The following is a 13,365-nucleotide window of genomic DNA, read 5'->3' as shown; positions in this document are numbered from 1 at the left end:
TTAAGGCACACATGGCTTATGGATGCCACTTGATTTGCCAGGCAAACAGCAAAACAACAGGTGTTGCATTGATGGAAACGAACATTCCTATTGGTTCAGATATAAATGTTTCTAACCGACCTAAAAAGCATCAAAATGTTCTGATAAGGAACACGACCAGACACAAGATAAAACTAGGATAAATATCTGAGATGCTTTTAAAAACGGGAGAAAGGTTTCAAGAGTGCTCCATGTAACAGGCGGAGACAGCTCTCTTTTCAATGCTCTGAATTTGGACTGCAGCGCCACTTTTAAACGCTTCGTGTCAGAGTTGGTCCTTCAACAGTCAAATGAATATCTCATTGAGAATATTTGCTGTGATTTTAAGAACGTATGTATGTCGCATCTTATTTTTGCTTTTGACACACATTTGTATTCTGACTGTTTTATGACTCGTTATCTCCTTGGATGGATCACATGAGCTTGTTTTTTTTAAATCATTTGTGCCATCTGGTTCCATTGGACCCTCCTTTTTTGTACCCATTTGAGTCACATCCAGCTGGTCATCAGCAACAATGCAGATTGTTGTATTGGCTTTACTTTTGAAATCTAGAGGTTACATCCACTTTTGAACACCATGCTCTGGTTGACACATTGATTATGATCTGGGAGAAATTCTGTTTGAGGTCATGACAATGATTCATTACACAGAAAGTCAATTTTTAAGCTCCACAGACACCTCATCATTATACACTCTGTTCAGACAGTAGAGGCTCAGTTTGTTCTGTCTGTAAATTCTAAATTGTCTTGGTGTGAGTGACCTTGGTTCTTCTTCTTCTGCAGACTGCAGATAAATCATTTCGCCGCTGTTTCAAGCAGCAAATCTAACAGATTCCACAGACTGGATTTACCTCCCTAGACGGACAAGTCTGTGAGTTGATCATATTGTGGCCTTCCTGTCTCTTAGAGCGATTTCATTCAGGGCATTACCTCCATGCATCCAGAACAATGAGTGATACGACAAAGACCCGGGCACAAATCATAAGGTTGACAAACAGTGTTATCTGGCTTCGCACAGGGGAGCAGTGTTTTCCATTTGTTCGTGATGGTGGGGAGAAGAAAAACATGGCCTCTAAAAAAGCCTGCAGCACAGTTGTTTGTTTGTCTTTATTGCATTCTAAAATAGCGGATGATAGCCCAGCAGCTTTTGGCCACTACACCACTCTATGTCACGTACCATGTGTCCTCCTGTCACTGTGATGGGGCTTTTCTTATTCCAAGTATTTATGTAGCTCATTCTGCTGCAATGTTACTCAGTTCATTTTTGAAGTACTGTGCATGTACAGATTTAGGCCTTTTTACTTATCTCAATATTTAACCATCATTATATGTTTTATACCTCCACATACATTTCATGTATTCAGTCTTTGCCAGTAAACTTCTGCATGTTAATGCATGTTATTAATCAAATGAAATGAAGGCAAATTAGTAATATGGCTTGATAGGCAAATCAGCACGGAGCCTCGTTCATCTTATTTAGCCACTGAAAACATGAATGTGACTGAACAGCAGAAAAAGGGCGTCATGATGGACCGAAGTGATGGCGTGATATGTTACCTTGTTTGATCATGAAGCTTGATGTTCCTTCTAATTATTATTCATTCATAATGTCGCCCTGCATTGGTCTTGGTCTCGTCTCGGTCTCACAGCACTCTGGTCTTGGTCTCGTCTCGGTCTCACAGCACTCTGGTCTTGGTCTCGTCTCGGTCTCACAGCACTCTGGTCTTGGTCTCGTCTCGGTCTCACAGCACTCTGGTCTTGGTCTCGTCTCGGTCTCACAGCACTCTGGTCTTGGGTGTGTCTTGGTCTCGGTTCCTATGGACTTCACTGCAACCCAAGGTGATCCTACTATTACCCATTTACTGTTACCATGCAGGAGTGATGTAGGGTGTTGCCAGCGACAAAGGGAGCACCCAGTCAGTAAAATGGTGCTGTGGGAGCCCACACACAGGGGTATCGACCACACCGTCATCCCTCATTAACATACAGTATGTGGATGGTCTTAGGAAGGATGCAGGTGCAGAAAGCATTGGTGAGTTAACACGTTGGCTGGAAGATCAGGATGACGTGATTCGTCGTTGGTGGGCTTGTCTTAGAATGACAAAATAATTACGTTGCTTAATGCAGCTTTAAGGTTTTTCCAAATTAAGGTACTCATACAAATACCCACAAAGGATTGTGTCCACCGTCTTCAATAAAATGTGTAGGTTTGGCTGTGGGAGGTGTGAAAGATTTGTTTACCTGGGTGTGGGCATCATGTTCATGTTTGTGTCATTTAAGTTTGGATGATGTTGATATCATGTTTTTAAACCGATGTTAGATTTAGAAAAATGCCAGATGGGTAGATTCTTTTTTTTAAATGGAAATTGTTGCTGCTGTGACAATTGTGTGTCTCCATAATCATACTTATTCATGATCAAAGAAAAGCCGAGATGTTATAGAATTTCATGGTTTTCCTTCTTTTTAGGAGTATTGCTTGAACCCCAGAAGATACATTAAACCCGTACCTGTCCCTTCATTTAAAGAAACTCCTGTGGAGGTGCATAGATTCCTTTGGAGAGCGAAACCAAGTCGACAGTGGAGTGTGTTCGGCTGTGTTCCTCCTTCAGCTCACCTTATCCGCGTCAGTGTGCAATGGAATCCTGAGCCGTGTTACTAAGCAAACACACACACACACGATTGTGTAGGATATGGCAGTGCACGCTTTTCCAGAACAATGTTTATCTAAATTGTTTACTCAATATACATGCAAGTGGAAGGTCAAAATAATCAAAGCATTGCAGAAACGTGTGTGTGTGTGTGTGTGTGTGTGTGTGTGTGTTTAGGGGTGTTTGTGTGCAGGATGAGCAATCGAGGGATATGAGAAGTTGTCCTCCACACAAATATATGAGTGAGCAGGAGTCAGATTAGTTTCCTTGTCACTGCAGATAAGAACTCAAAATTCTCTTTGTCTCACACACAAACACAAAACACTCACAGGACCATGCCATAAACATCTCTGCTGTGAGGCATCCTTATCTGACAATAAGCATCCAATACTGAAGGCATCCAGCATATCCGACACTGTCACCATCAGAGTGAAATGCATTTTATCACATTATTTGCATATTTTAATTACTCTGCCATGGACAGGGAGAACATCAGACATCTTTATGAATGTCTGTTATGCTGTGTTTAGTCTTGATGGACAGGATGTCTTTGTTGAGATGCGTGTCCAGAGGTGTGTGCGTCATTGTGATAATAATACTTATACTTAGTTAGCAGTGTACAGTAGAAACAAAGAAAGCCAAAGGGGAACTGCACAAAAAGATCAGGTCCATATTGTAATCTCTGTTCTGTCATATTACAGCGACCACAAATTACATCACCAAGAGAAAGCACTTTGACAGGAGTTGCAAGGAAAATCTTTCTTTAACAGGAAGACACATTGAGCAGAACCTGAGTCATTGGTGGACCTCCATCTGTTGAAACCAGATAGGCTGTGAAAGTCACAAAGAGGGAGCTGGACAAGAGACACAGAATGAAATCGAAAACCTACTATTTAGTAAACCTATTTAATACTAAACTTGAAAGACTCACTTTTCCAGCAATATTTGAATTTATAGCACAACTATAAAAAAGGCTGAAAAAACTAGAACACTTCATTATAGTATGTTTTACATTTCTGCCATGAAAGTTATTAATACAGTTGTGAAATGAGGGGTGACGAATAGTCAAAGAAAATGATTCCAAAAAAGCCCCAGTGCCAGCTGAAGAACACCCATGCTCAGCTAAATTGCACCATGCTGGCTGCATTTGGTGCCATGCTAACTTGGTGCTGCACGAGGAGGAGTTGCAGTATGTAGGCCAACACAGCATGGGCTCTGTTTGAAGTATTGCAGCATTTTGCCAGCACATAGTAGAATAGCACAGGTCTACTTTTAGCTCCAGAGCTGCACAGACACAACAGCCGTTCATTCCAGTTACAGAGAAGTTGACGGCACACACACACAAACACACACACCCCTACATATGCACATAAATATACAAATAAAGGACCCATGTGCAGAAGCATACACAAAGACACACACATACCTACATTCACAACACCCCCACACAGACCTACAATGAGTGTTTATCCATTTATTTTTGCTGTTTGTTTGTTTTGCTCAGTAAATCCTCACCACGGCACAGATGCTGCTGCTGCTCCTGGAACGGGCACGGATTGGCAGTTTGGGATTCATTAGCTCTCTCTGTCCCCCTTCTGTTCCCCCCCCCCCCCCCCCCCCCTCCTTCTCCTCTTTTTTTCCATCCATCCCTCCATCCTTTCTCAGGAATAAATTGTATACAGTGGACCAAAATACAAGCCCAGTAAGACTAACTTTGGCACCATTGGGACTATCTTTTCTTAAGTTTTGGAAATGTATTGACCTCGGGTCATCTTCTCTTCAGGCTTTTTGCTTCTTCTTTTTTTACCCACCAAAAAAAACTTTGAAAATGTGAAATCCTGGTATTTGGTTAATCCTTGACCTAACTTGGGTTATAAAAGAAAGAATATCTTTGTATCAAAATGAACAGTCTCACAACAAGCCCCCAACAGTAGAGAATTATTTAATAAAATCCCCCTCAACGTGGTGTCAAATTCTCCCTAATATAAGATAAGGACGCCTTAAAGTCTTATCATTGAACAAAGTGTGAATTCTACTTTCATTTTATCTGTTGCACTCCTCTCTCTGGTGCTCCTTTGTGGGGCATCTGGAGCAGTTGTCAGTGTTCACTAAATGACGGAAATACATCACCCCCTATAGAGATGAAGCCATCTGAAACTCTCAGGATGTATCAGTCATTCAATCATTATTTGTATAGCGTCAATTCATAACAAGAGCATATGTGATAATATGCAGGAAGGATTTCTCCTTTGTATTCCTGGCGTTCTTGTTGTCCACACTCCATTGCCACTGAGGCTGAGTCGGGAGCAGGCCGTGCGTGAACGAGGACGGCGGTGGTCGTGTGGACGACACAGTCTGATGGTGGTGGCTGGGCGTCGGGGACATCGGGTGGCAGTTTTAGCTTTACTATAGATCTTCACTTGCTGCAGCATTGAACTGATAAAAGAAGGATGATTATCTAAATTTGAATCTGGAACCAGCAACATTTGTAGTTTGGTACAGCCATAGATAGCAGTCACTTAAAGCTCCTGTGAGGAGTTTTTATACAGTTATGAAATCGGTTGAAATTAAAAGTGATGCCTCGTAATGACTTTCAAAAGCAAATAAAACCTTCAGTAACAAGATAGACCATTTGTATATTGTTATTTTTCTGTAATCTTTCCCCATTGGGGATCAATAAAGTTATATCTTAATCATTGCAACTGGATGTCTGCAGAGACGACTCACAGAATAAACCACAGCGAAATTTTAATATATTCTATCATACACTTGATTGTTAAAGGAATTAGTAGGACAATATCAGCAAAGAGAAACAAGACACAAAATCGACACAATCCAAACCTTTAAATACTGTAAGCAGCCATTAATATAAAAAGTACTTATGGCCTAGTGGTTAGGTCACAGCCCATGTACGGAGGCTATCATTGTCCAAGTGGGCAATGATCTCCTTTTCCACCATGTCATTCCCCCACTCGCTCTCCCGTTTGCCCTCCACTATCCACAGTCCTATCAATTAAAGGCCTGTTAGTTTGACTAAAAGAGGACCATGTTGGCTTGATTTGATTGGAAATTGCAAAATTGCACACCACATTGATTGGACATTTTGCTGACTGGTGATTGGTAAATGAGAGTTTGTGACATCACCTTGAACCAACAAATCCCCCCCCACCCAAAAAAACATCTCGAGCCAAGGCAAGAAATCTGAGACAAAGCAATAGAACCAACCTTGATGATGAGTTATGATTATAAATGAACTCGTGTACTATGTGCACTTCCTCACAGGAAGCCTTAGGGTCAACATCTCTCACCTACGATTCCTTGAGATGTAAAGCAATCACATAAAAAAAACGACGATTCGGCTCATATTCACGTAGCATCACAGGTGTCCTCTGAGCCGGCTCCAAACACAGCAATGACTAAAAACAATTACTGTGGCTTTGTGCAAGCGCTCCCCTCACACATTATGCCATACATCGTGTCCGATCTGGCCCGTGGCACCCCTATTTCACCCACCATTACCCTCTGACTGGGAAGAAGCCCCCAGGGGCAGCAGCACCCAGGGGAGTCAAATGATGGATCAACAAGGTGGAAGGAGAGGGAGGAGGCAGAGGGAAGCGATGAGGGAAATACAAAAAAAAGGTGACAGGAAAGGTAAACCTATACAAACACGCACACATGAAAAGAGTCATGATGGGAGTGTGTGATCAGGCCATTGTTCCGTGGGGGCTGTAAAAGTGTTCACAGGGCAACAAAGCCTGATCGATAAACACACACCGGCACTCTATAAAGTCTCTGGTTAAAGAAGGGAGAGTAAAATAGACACTAGTCCTTCATTTGATTCATGACGACACACACACACACACACACACACACACGCACACACACACACACACCAGACTATGTATCATCTCACTTCCTCTCGACATGTTTGTCCCTTTTGTGACTCATTCTGTCTCTGTCAGCCGCTCTCATCCTTCTTCCATTCTGACACACTCCTTCTGTACACATGTAAGTAGTGAGTGTGTGTGTTTCTTTGCATTCCTGTGACACATTTGGACTGTGCTGTGACAAAATGAGAGTAATCACACACACACGTGCACGCATGCATGTGGAGATTTGCGAGTCAGAGAAACCTTGTGTGAACACCGTAGTACTCTGCTGGGAGCTGGCCTGATTTCTCTTTCACTAACACACACACACACACACACACACACACACACACACACACACACACACACACACACACACCACACACTCTTTCACAATTTTCTTTCTTACTTTTGTGGGATCTCTGTTGTTGTGCCACCCAAACACTGACCATACAGTCTGACAACTCAAAGGACATCAAAACACATTCATCAACACACACACACACACACACACAAATGTAGACGACTACAGCGAAGGGAGAAAGAGACAATGACTTGGCTTGAAGTGCCCCAGAAAGCATCCAAATGCAAATACACAAACACACATGCTCTATCATAGTGGGAAAAAACTGAGGCTTGGAGCCATAGCTAAAACATCGAGGGAGATTAAAGTCATATGTAGTGCATATATAGTGCATATTAAAATTATATTTGACACACAAGCTTTTTACAAAAGGTTTTGTTTACATAGATTTCAGTTTGGGTTGATTCAATGCCTTGCTGAGGAGCTTCTTTGTCTGCAATACCTCAAACAAAGATGACAACTCTCGGTCATAGACTTCCTAAAAGATGGACATAAAGTCTCAGTGACATCAACACCATCTCGAAATGCTATCTTAACCCAAGCTTTTAGCGTCTCAGTGACATCAACACCATCTCGAAATGCTATCTTAACCCAAGCTTTTAGCAAACAGCTACGACACCTCCACCCGTCAGTCAAATCAACCACGCAAATGTATGAATAAGTCTTTGGCTTTAAAAAATCTCTGTTGTTAAAATTTGCATTTCACATAGCTCATTGGTCGAGTCTCTCAACCAGATGGTTGGGGTTCAATCTGCAACCAGCTCCTTCAGCCACATGTCCAACATGTCCACGGACAAGATGACATTTAACCCCACGATGCTCACACTGCTTTGTCAGTGGCATCGGATTGTGTCAGAATGGATTAGTTACTTCTGATGGTTACTTAAACAGCTTTTTCAATCAGGGCGTGAATGACCTGCGGTGTAAAAGCACTTTGAGTAGTCAGCTCAAGTGCATTGACCAGTCCATTAAATGGCTGTTTCAGTCAGCTTCATATTGACACTTCAGAAACTTCAGTTTTTGCCTTTTTTTTTGCACTTCCCACATCGATCTCATTTTTCAACATGTGTATGCCTCAGCATGAGGACAAACTGTTGGATTGGAATTAGCTTTAACTCATTGCACATGTGATGTCAATTGAAGTTTATTTATAGTGCACTTTTCAAATCATTGTTCTTTACACACAACATAATCACGATAAAGGGAAAAAAAACTAAAACAAACCATAAACATGCACAGGGAAGATTAAAAAGTGTTTTTAAAAAAGATTGAATATGCATGCTGTTTTTTTTTGCAAAGATCCCAAAATAAATGTGATTTTGGACTCAGCCACTTGCAATCAAGTAACACCACAAAAAGTAGGTTAAGAATATCAAAGAATTAGAGTCAGCTTAAAATGATCATAGTAGCATAAATGTCTACAATTAGATGTTTCAACTGAGCATTTACACTCAGCTGTGTTTTTTTAGATTAAGATATTAGAAGAACAGGAGAGCCAAGGGTTAATGAAAAAGAGATCATACATGAAGACTAATGAATGAAGAGGTGGAAGTGACGTTCTGACTTGTCCTGACACTGAGAAAGTCTTACCTTCATTTAGCTGATTGTTCACAATGTTTGACATATCCCCCTACCCACAGACCCAGAAGGGTCCTGCTCAACATGAAGCTGTAAAATTAAAATACTATCACAGTTAACCTGGATGTCACAGCACAGCTATAGTAATAACAACTTTAGATAGAGAGAGAAAGAGGACAATAAGGAAGAGGAAGAAGAATCACCCAAGGCCAATCGCTGTGTCTAAGCCCGAGTGGTGTTTGTGGGGGAAGATGGAGCTACTTTTCAAGCTCGTTGGGAGAAAGATATTTCTTCTTCTCACTTCTAAATCCCTCTTCTCCGTCCTGTGCGTCACTCGGTGTGACCCTTTAGAAATGACAAAGAGTTAGGGGTGGCGGCGGGATGATAGCGCAGCTCATCTTTGGCGATGGTGGCATAAGCAGTGAGGTATATGCTGCTCTGTATTTAAAACGATACCTTTGAAACTTGCAGCCCATCTAAAAGGCTGTTGGCTTTCATCACCTTGGATGGAAGTGGTGACAAAGAGGTGTGTGTGTTTGTGTGTGTGTGTGTGTGTGTGTGTGTGTGTGTTACTGAAATTGCATGTCCATACATTATTCACATGCTTCAAGCCGCCCACATCTGTTCCTTTCTCCGGACGACGCACACACTCCTCTGTTAGACAATAATTACTATGCCGCCAAGAACACACACACACACACACACACATTCTCACAAAGAGCTCTGGCACCTATATCAACCTCTAACAATGAATCCACATGGGATGTTGTGCGTTCGAAGCACTGTTTGTCATCCAGCAGCCCTACTGCTGGCACACAAATCATAATCACATGTTTGGCTGCACCTGAAGTCGCAGATCCATGCACCTCTGAGTACAGACACAAATCATAATGACACGTGTGGCTGCGTACACACAACAAACCTTCGCAAGGTTTCCACAAGCATAATGTCACGACTCTCTGATGGTACATAAAAGGCTCTTTGCCTCTCCATTCACACCATACATAAACAAAAGAGTAGTGTGTGTGTGAGCATGTTTGAACTGGTTTTGTGTCTTCTACATGGGTTTACATGTATGTCAGTGGAAAAAGGATGAGTGTATGTTGAGTGTATGATTTTTTTTTGCATTTCTCTATTTATTTTGTTCATGTTGTGTTCCTCTGATTGTGTGTGTGTGTGTGTGTGTGTGTGTGTGTGTGTAGAAGAGAGAGAGTGAGGTAGAGAGAAGGAGGGAGTCTTTTCTGTGGTGTCAGCCTTTGATCAGTGTCCCTGTGCGTGCGTGTGTGTGTGTGTATGTGTGTGTGTGTGTGTGTGTGTGTGTGTATGTATATAGATGTGTGTGTGTGTGTGTGTGTGTGTGTGTGAACTTGTGTGTGTGTGCAAGTGCAAGCCAGCCTCTGGTGTCTTGGAAGCAGGATGAAACACTGTGCCTCTATCCGGGACTCACAGAACACCCACTATCCTTCTCTCCTACTTTGTTTCTCTCTCTCTCTCTCTCTCTCTCTCTCTCTCTCTCTCTCTCTCTCTCTTTTTTCTCTCTCTCTCTCTCTCTCTCTCTCTCTCTCTCTCTCTCTCTCTCTCTCTCTCTCTCTCTCTCTCTCTCTCCCTGCCTTCCACCCATCACTCCTTACCACAGCCATTTTAAAGGCTATTCATGCAGAGCCGCTCTTTCATCTTGCATTGCGGCGTTTTAACCAGCTCCACTGTTTTTTCTGGCCTTTTATCAGATTATAGAGGAAGAGGAGGACGGGTGAAGTGCATTGGCTCACAGTTAGACGGTGGCAGCATGGAGCTGCAGAAAAGACGACAATGATATACTTCTCTTTTAGTTCTGTTTCACTCTTTACAGTAGTTGGGAGAGTGATAACTGAAAGATGTGAACTTGCTGCATAAATTGCAAAAAAATGAACACTGCTTTCTTATTTTGTGCAGAAAGCGACACTGACATAGAATGACTGCTGTGGCTTTAATTAGCTATATTAATGACCTCATAAGCATAATTGGCTATGTTTAATATATCACAGCCATTACAGTAGGGCATTAGGCAGCTTATTTACCTCTTGTTTGTGCATGGCTTAATTAATGTAGCCAACCATGCAGCTTATTTATGCTTGGTAGTGGTGTTTAAGAAAGCACGAAAGTGGACGATCTGTTTACTGACATGTGCTTTTGTTGTTTATGGACCTAATGCAATTATGGATATGGATTGATTCTAGCTGTACTTGCAGGAACAAAGAATACACAGAAACCTGAATCGATGTAAACATCTACCTATATGTTGCTTATTACCAGTGGTGGACAGTAACACAGTCGATTTAGTGGAGTACTTAATGTTTGGAGGATCTGTACTTTATTTGAGTATTATTTCAAGAACAGTATCTCTTCAGCTCCACAACATTTGCAAGACAAATATCCTACTTTTGACTCCACTCCATTTTTATGAATCTTTAAGTCACTAACTACATTTCCTTTGAAGTCGACTGATATATATATATATTTTTTTGTTTTCTAAAATCCGATCACAGACAAGACAATAAACTGTGTGCGTGTAGTTCTGCATGTGGTTTGTTTTGGATTCAGAGGGCATAACAAACCCCTCGCTGTGGGAGTGTCGGCTCTTTGTGATGTCACAAAGGGAAAATCTCCAAACGGCCTGTTTGAGGACACGTTTTCAGGAGGAGCAGGCAAAAGATGGAGGAGGATTTCTCATCATTGAGGGGTTTGTAGACAGACTAGGGGCACATCATGTTTGGAACACATAGGGAAGTTTATTTTGGACAACATGTGACCTTTTTAGTATTTCTTAAAACCAAATAATCCAGAATGTTTACTGAAGTAATTATTTTGATTGAGAAACTTAGAAGTATCCGTACTCTGACTCAAGTAATGAAGTAGAGTATGCTTTAAACATCACTGCTTATTACAGACAGGTGATTTGTCATTTTTTCTTAAATACCATTTACATTTCAGTATGGAATTGATTGTGCAAAACGTGATCAGTCAAATGGCCAAAACACATAATAATTCCTTAACTATTGTGGTCATTTAAATGACACTTTTTAGGGGCGCTGGTGGCGCAGCGGCAGTGCGCGCGTCCCATGTAACGAGGCTATAGTCCTCGCGCGGGCTCGCGTCCGGCCTGTGGCTCCTTTCCCGCATGTCTCTCCCCACTCTCTCTCCCTGATTTCCACCTCTATCCACCTTCCTCCTTCTATAATAAAGGCAAAATGCCAAAAATGAAAATCTTAAAAAATTTTTTAAAAAAAAGACACTTTATAGTGTGATAAGTCATTTGTACAGTCGGTGTAACTCCTCTTTTTATTACGTGTCATTAGTTTATTCATTTATTAATTTGTGTAAATATATATTTGTCTACATCTTCAGCTTTAATCATGTTCTGCTACAGAAAATGTTGTGAAAAGAAGTGACAGATCTGCTAGCTTGATCACTAATTACTGTATGTGTTCAGAATATCAAATACATTTTGTGCTCATGCAGATGTGGCAACAATTTATGTTCAGTAACTGCTTTATGACTTTGCACAAATCTGTACATTATGTTAATGCAAACCAGATAATCCAAATATCCTGAAACTCACATGAGGAGAGAGCACATGTGGCCACAAGGGGGTGTCTTATCTCTACCAAAAAGAAACTGGCTACTCTTTAAATAGTATCCATATAAATGTCCTGATATAGATAACAATGATTTTTTTTTGGTAATACTTTTTATTTTATATTTGTCATTTAAATTATTCTATCCTGGCATTTTTTTTCTTCTTTTTTTTTTTTTTTACACATAAAGACGGATGAGATGCACGCCTCATCATCCCCCTTCCCATAAACTCCTCAAGCAATAACTAATGACCACTGTTTTGTTCTGTTATTGATGTATATATTTTAGTAATTTTCCAGTGGTGCTCCTGTTTCTGTGTATTCCTTCTCATTATTGGATTCTGAAAGCCAGTCTGTGTCCTTCCTTTACACCACAGACACAAAAACCTCCACATAGACTCACAGCTTGTCTGTAGTCACCCAGAACTAGAGACTCCTATCACCAGAATGGAAAAGTAGCCTTGCTTAATAACTTTCTCTCCGGTAATTATATCTGCCTCTCGTCATGTCCTGATGTAACCCCGCAGAGACAGTCACATCTCCCTCAGCAGCTCCCTACCTAAACCTATTTTACAGTTTAATTAGCTCTGAACAAAGGAATAGATGTATAGCCAATTGTTAAGTGTCGGACTGTAATTTGGCTCTAATTGCAATTGTTGATAAAAGATCTTGAGCACTAATTTGGAGCTGTTAGCAGACAACATGCTGTTGGTTTGTGTTACAACAGGCGCCAGTATCTAGCTGTATACAAGTGTTTAACCTCTACTGTATCAGGCTTAATGGATGACCTTTGCAGTGCACCTGCCTTTAATAAAGCTCTAATTAGGAGTCCCATTAGGTTCTGAGAGGCTTCCAGTTAATGGGTACTTAAACGGAAAAGATTTAGGTCTTTGGTGGAACAATCGAAGATACTGAGCAGTAATCAATGGAGCCCAAATGTCAGTTTACAACAGAGAGGGTGGAAATGTATGATGATGCTCTGATGAATGAATGACTGTCTGACAGAGAAACCTTCAGGAAATTGTTTTGTTGATTGAAAAGTTGCAACTTTTGTCTGGAGACACTTAACAAAAGAGCATATTGGATAATATGCAGGAATGTGAAAATTTTGCAAAGACAGTTTGGAACCTCCCTAAGGGGCCCCCATCTGACAGCACTCAGTCACGGCCCTACTCGGTGTTGCATGAAAACCAAAGTTTGTCAAGGAAAGTCTATGAACGATAATGAAGAGCAAGCAGTGAGACAATAGCAAG

General features: G+C 41.2%; 1 protein-coding gene across 2 annotated transcripts in view; it reads left to right on the top strand.

The window, feature by feature from the left end:
- The window catches only part of LOC306841788 (neuroligin-2-like), a 216,698-nt gene that overhangs the window by 191,417 nt on the left and 11,916 nt on the right, over window positions 1-13,365 (top strand). The gene's annotated exons all lie outside the window — the stretch shown is intronic.

This window comes from Symphodus melops (assembly GCF_947650265.1).
Source record: "Symphodus melops genome assembly, chromosome: 20".
Classification (NCBI taxonomy): domain Eukaryota; kingdom Metazoa; phylum Chordata; class Actinopteri; order Labriformes; family Labridae; genus Symphodus; species Symphodus melops.
This window is presented reverse-complemented; position numbering and strand designations above follow the sequence as displayed.